A 6,132-nucleotide genomic window follows, 5' to 3' on the forward strand; every position below is an offset into this window, starting at 1 on the left:
TGTTTAGCAAGGTTATTGATCTCGTAATTGACCAACGAACAGCCAGTCAACCTTTCTGGGAATCCAATGTGGGTAATTTTAATCATACAATGCTCAAATTCTGCTTCAATTTGGTTTTTACACTACAACTGAAAGCTAATGTATGCATAGGAAACTCTCATCAGTCCCTGATGTATTTTTGGGAGTTGCATGTGGCTACGGATGCCCCATCAATGAGTTAAATTGGGGTTGTTAAAGATCTTAAAGCCACTGCTAATTCATCAGTCCCAAGTTGTTTTGAAAATATTTAAAATGAATAACATTGTGCTATCAGTATTCTGTAAAATCAAATACTTTTTTATGTTTTGCAAACCACCATGAATCGTCAAATAGTTTTATCGAAGCAAATTTCGACATGGTTGGCTTGTTAGTTTGATATTTTCTTGCCCACTTTTAATTCTTTGGCAATGCTTTGGGATACTTTCATGCATAAGCTTTTTCTCGTCAGTTACACAATCTCTGAATTTTTGCGCACCTTTTTACCTCTGCTACTATTTGGAAAGCACGAAATAAGTGTATTTTTTTTAGGATAGACCAGTATCTTTACACCCACACTAAGTCTAAGCACATTCATGTTGGGAAGTTTATTCGTGGATACTCTCATGGTTTGAATAGTCGAATCATTTATGCTTTGCGTATCCAACCTTTCACTACTTGTAAGGCTCCTGTTATTCATCATGTGCTTTGGTCTCCTCGTCGGTATCTATGATTAAGCTTAACACTGATGATTTGGCGTCAGGGAATCCTGGTGCTGCTCGTGAGGGTAGTTTTTAGGGATTGGCAGGGTCAATTTCTTGGTTGTTTTTTGTCAAGGTATTGATCATCAATTCCATTTTTGCGGAACTATTACAGTTATTCTTGGTGTTCATTTTCTTATCATGTGCTTGGATTGGAATGTGATTCTTCTACTGTTCTCGCTTGTCTTTACTCGGATGATTTTGCCCCTCCATGGCCTCTTCGTACACAATGCTAGCTTTACTTGTTTGGATCGGATCTGGATGATGACTTTTTATTGCTTTCATAGTTATTGGAAAGGAAATGTACAACCTTGACATGCTTCACTTCCGCCGGAAGTTCTAGTTTCTCTTGACTTACCTGACTTTCGATTTTCAAATTAGTGTGCATCTTGGCTTACATATCAGTCTCTCTCTCATGATGTGTGATTTTCTTGACTGCAAAACAATGCTAACCAAAGGAGTGAACCTTGAATAACAAAATTAATCAGAAAAAAGGCTCATTAATTTACAACCAAACTGAATAACCAAAATACAAGTAAAACGATGACGGTTACAAAAATTCTAACTATATAGAACCTCTACAAAGGACTATGTTAAAATCAATTTTAATGGGAGTTTTAAAATGGAGAATCTATTGCAAGTTATTTCTTCTGATCATAAAATCCTAACAAGTGTTTGTTCTTTAGGCTTTTTATGTTTTTCAAGCTAAACCTAAGGAACGCTCTTCAATAGATAATTCGAATTCGTTTTCACAAAGTTGACAATATTGAAGGAGACTTGATGATCTTGATACATACAATTAAGCAAGATATTCAAGTTCCTTGGCATATTTTATTATCAGAAGGGCAGTTGTGACAGTTTCTGTTATAAAATCCTAACTATGCGCTAAATCATATTTTTCAAGAAGCTGGCATCAATTTAACTACGTTAGGGCACAACCGTAATCAATCTTGTATATTTGGTAATTCTTTTGGAAAGATTCATCGTTGTTAAATTTATATGGGCCATGTTAATGTCTTCCTAGATCATCTTAATTGCTAAACCATATCCTCCTTGTTAAGTTCTTGAGCTTATGAAAAGCTTTCTCAGCCCACGTAAGCCAGCACTCGAAGATTTAGCTCCTCTTTCATCTTCCTCAAGAAGCTCACAATGATATATGCTGATAAAGATTCATCAAACTTATAATAAAGATTTCTCAAAACCCTAAACCTAACCCCAACCCCAACCCTGCTAAAATAGCCACCCCAATAATGTCCTAAACCCAAAAAAAAGGGCCGGGAACAAGGGGCACGGATCAGAAAGGAATGAAAACCCTGGTATAAACGTTCAAATAACATGCGGTTCAATGAGGTCCAATCGGCCTATCCTACCTGGGCCCCAAAGTAACCAAATTTGAAAGAAAATAAAAGAAGAAAATAACATAATGAAAGGCTAGCACAAATCAACTGAATTATAATTAGAAACAAACAAATTGGAGCATTAGTCATTGAATTTGGCTCAATTAAAGTTTCGGTCATTGAATTAAGAATTTGTGAGTTGAACTTGTCATAATAAGAAGCAGTAGTCCTGTTGATGCACAAAATCGATGAGGACTTTGGTACAACAAAAAGTGTCAAGTTTGTGACCTTCGCTAGATTGCTCCGGTCACTAGTGTGGATAAGTATGTTAATGGATAGAGACAGGGAAGCAAACACAAGATGTACGTGGTTCACCTAGATTGGCTACGTCCATAGAGTAGAGAAGTTCTCATTAATTGTGAAGGGTTTACATAAGTACATATGTTCAAGCTCTCTTTTAATGAGTACTAGTGAATTATTTAGTGCAAATGACATTCAGGATTATTGTGGAAGAATGATCTCCTTTTATAGAAGAGAGTTTCTAGTTTTGTTCTGGCCTTGACACATGTCATGTTGTGATTGGCCTTTGATGTTGACACGTGTTGCGCTGTGATTGGCCTCTTGGTGTTGACACGTGTTGCGCTGTGATTGGCCTCCTGGTTGGAGGGAAACTCTTTTGGGTCCTTGACGGTATAACGTTGACCGGTGCTTGGTAGTTTCGGGATTGGTCAAGTATGGTACAAACAGTGCTCCCCTAAGTTCCCAAGTGAGGGAAGCTCCTCGGTTGGGGACTTGCAAGATCCAAGCCGCTGAGTAATTACGAAACTTCTAAGTACCGAAGTGTGGTATTATTTTCACTTGCCTTATCTGTCTCATAGGTAGATGTGGCATCTTCTCTGGAAGTACTTTTCCTCAATCTAGGGATGGTATCTTTAACCGATGGAGATGCACAAGGTAATGTATCAATTTCACTTGAAGCTTACTTGTAGTTTCGGGCTTGGTCAAGCGCAATACAAACCCTATAGTAGGAGTCCCCCAAGTCTCTGAGTTAGGAGATCTGCCGAAAGAAGTGACAGACAAAGTAAGCCCAGAGTTCCAACAATCAATCTCAGATCGAAAGTTTGATCTCGTGTTCCGGCTGATTGTTCTCTTTCTCATTGTTCTGTAGACATCAACAAGGACAAAGAAAAAGACATGGAGAAGAGATGATATGAGATACTTTTGCTTTTGAAGAAGTAACTTTCCACAGATTTATTCTTGACCTGGGTTTGAAGGTTTTCTAGTTTCCTCCAGAGTATAAGGCCGACTCAAGAATTTGAGGGTCAAAACAAGTTCATCAAATCAAGAGTGCGTTCGACCTTGATGATATGAGATATTTTTGCCGTTGACAAAGCAATAGATAAATCGGCACATGTTCTGTTGTGCTTGTCTCCACATGCTTCCTTGTATCATTTTCACTTGCCCTATCTGTTCCTCAGGCAGATGTAGTATATTCTCTGGAAGCACAAGATGTTGAAGATGAGTACTCGAGAGCAATGCCAGGTAAGTAATCAGGCAAAGGGTTCCAGGCAATTAGTTCCTGACTGGAAGCTTGATTCCAAGTGTGGACTGATTGCTCTCATACTCCTTATCTTGCAGGTAAGAACAATGGCGAAGGAAAAGATAGGAAAAAAGCATGATATAGGATACTCTTGCTTTTAACCCTGATGATATGAGATACTCTTACTCTGGTATGGCTTGTTTGCAAAGGCATTATCGGGGGAAAGAAAACTGAGTATTTCAAGAGGTTTCGTTGGGAGTGCCCTCTCAGATATGAGGAAGGGTTGAGCATTTTTGTAGGTCTGCCTGTCCGTGGAGGATGGAGGTCACCATATATAGGAGTTTCCCCAACAACTAGTAATGTTATTCCTTTACCCTTCTTGGTCATGGCAATGTAGTGGAAGCTGTAACCTTCACGTGTTTTAACTTTGTCATAGCACTTTGAAAAAGTGGTCCGTGGTGTCTGGAGAGCTGATGTTGCATGTGAAGATTGCAGACAAGCTTTATCCAAGGAAATATGGCTCTCGAAGCTTGGAGAGTGGTGCCTCTTCGGTTTTCAGGAAAGAAGTTATGTTAAAGATCTACCTCTCGAAATTTGGAGAGCGTTGTCTCTTTGATTTTTGAACAAGCAATCCTATTGGGAGTCTAGCTTTTAAGATTCGGAGAGCGGTGCCTCTTCAATTTTTGAGAAAGCAATTCTGTTAGGAGTCTGGCTCTCCAGATTCTGAGAGCGGTGCCTCTTCGATTTTTGAGCAAGTAATCATGTTGGGGGTCTGGCTCTAGAGATTCGGAGAACGGTGCCTCTTCGATTTTTAGGCAAGTAATCCTGTTGGGGGATCTGGCTTTCGAGATTCGAAGAGCGGTGCCTCTTCGATTTTTGAGCAAGCAATTTTGTTAGGAGTGTTTTCTCAATGTGAGTAAAGGTTGGGCATTTTTGCCAGTTTGCCTTGCCACAGAGCACGGAGGTTGATACACATATGGACTTTCCAGTTATCAAGCAGTGGTGCTGTTCCTTTACCTTTGTGGGTAATGGTAGGGTAGTTGGACCTTAAAAATTTATGTGTCTAAACTTTGTCAGAGATCTTTGGTAAATTTATCTGTGGTACCCAATGAGCTGATGTTACGTGTGGGGATTGTCGACATATTTCACTTCAGGAAAATTTGCTTCTCGAAATCCGGAGAATGGGTGCCTTTTCTATTTTTGAACAAACGGCCCTGCTGCCCTTTCTTTTATAGGGGCACCAATTATGTGCAAGAAGTACGTTCAAAGAGTTATTGCTTGTAGGAATTTTCCCCTTATTTTCGTACTTCAGAGATTTATTGGACCTCATTTCTCCTTCATCATTTCTGAAAATGTCTGGCCCATCCGACCGTCATTTTGACTTGAACTTCGGTGAAAAGGCAGCCATGCCTCCTTAAGACAACATATGGCGTCCATCATTCTTATCCTCTACTGGTCCTCTTACCGTTAGGGACTCTGTAATGAAGAATGATATGACCACTGTGGTGGTGGCCAGGAACCTTCTCACTCTCAAAGATAACAGACTACATTCCAAACGGTCTGATGAGTTGGCTGTTAAGGATTATCTGGCTCTCAGTGTTCAATGTATAGGTTCTGTGTCTAATATAGCCCAACGCCTATTTGCTCGAACCCGCCAAGTTGAATCATTGGCGGCTGAAGTGATAAGTCTCAAACAGGAGATCAGTTGGCTCAAGCATGAGAATAAACAGTTGCACATGCTCGCACATGACTATGCTACAAACATGAAGAAGAAGCTCGACCAGTTGTAGGAATCTGATGGTCAGATTTTACTTGATCATCAGAGGTTTGTGAGTTTGTTCCAAAGGCATTTATTGCTTTCGTCTTGTAGGGCTGTACCGCGTAATGAAGCTCCAAATGATCAACCTTCAGTGCCTCCTCATTATGGGGTTCTGCCCCGTACTAAGACTCCGAATGATCACCCTTTGATGCCTCCTCTTTCTGGCGCTCTGTCGATTGCTGAGACTTCTCTTGAGCAACCTTTGTGAAGGCTTTATCTTGTTTGTTTATTTTGATTCATGTATATGTACATATTTGTAACTTATCGGAGATATCAATAAATAAATTTTACTTCATTTCAACGTATTGTATTAAATACACCAAGACCTTCTTTACTAAGTTCTTTTAATTTTTTTCTTTTGTTGAAACTTGTATGTTGAAGCTTTGTGAGTGAAGCATGTAGGTTGAGGTAGTGCTCCCTTAAATTCCTGAGTGAGGAAAACTTCTCAGTTGGAGACTTGAAAGATCCAAGTCACTGAGTAGTCGTGAACCTTTCAAGTACCGAGGTGTAGTAGCATATGGTAGGAGTCCCCTAAGTCTTCGGTTGAGGGAGTTGACGAATGAGGTGTCTTGCTAGTAGCCAAATTTCCAAAGTAAAAAAACTTCACCATTTTCATTTCTAAGTGGTAGCCCAAAACTCCTTCTTCATATATATTTGATA

The sequence above is a fragment of the Malus domestica genome, chromosome 12 (genome assembly GCF_042453785.1).
Source record: "Malus domestica chromosome 12, GDT2T_hap1".
NCBI classification, from domain to species: domain Eukaryota; kingdom Viridiplantae; phylum Streptophyta; class Magnoliopsida; order Rosales; family Rosaceae; genus Malus; species Malus domestica.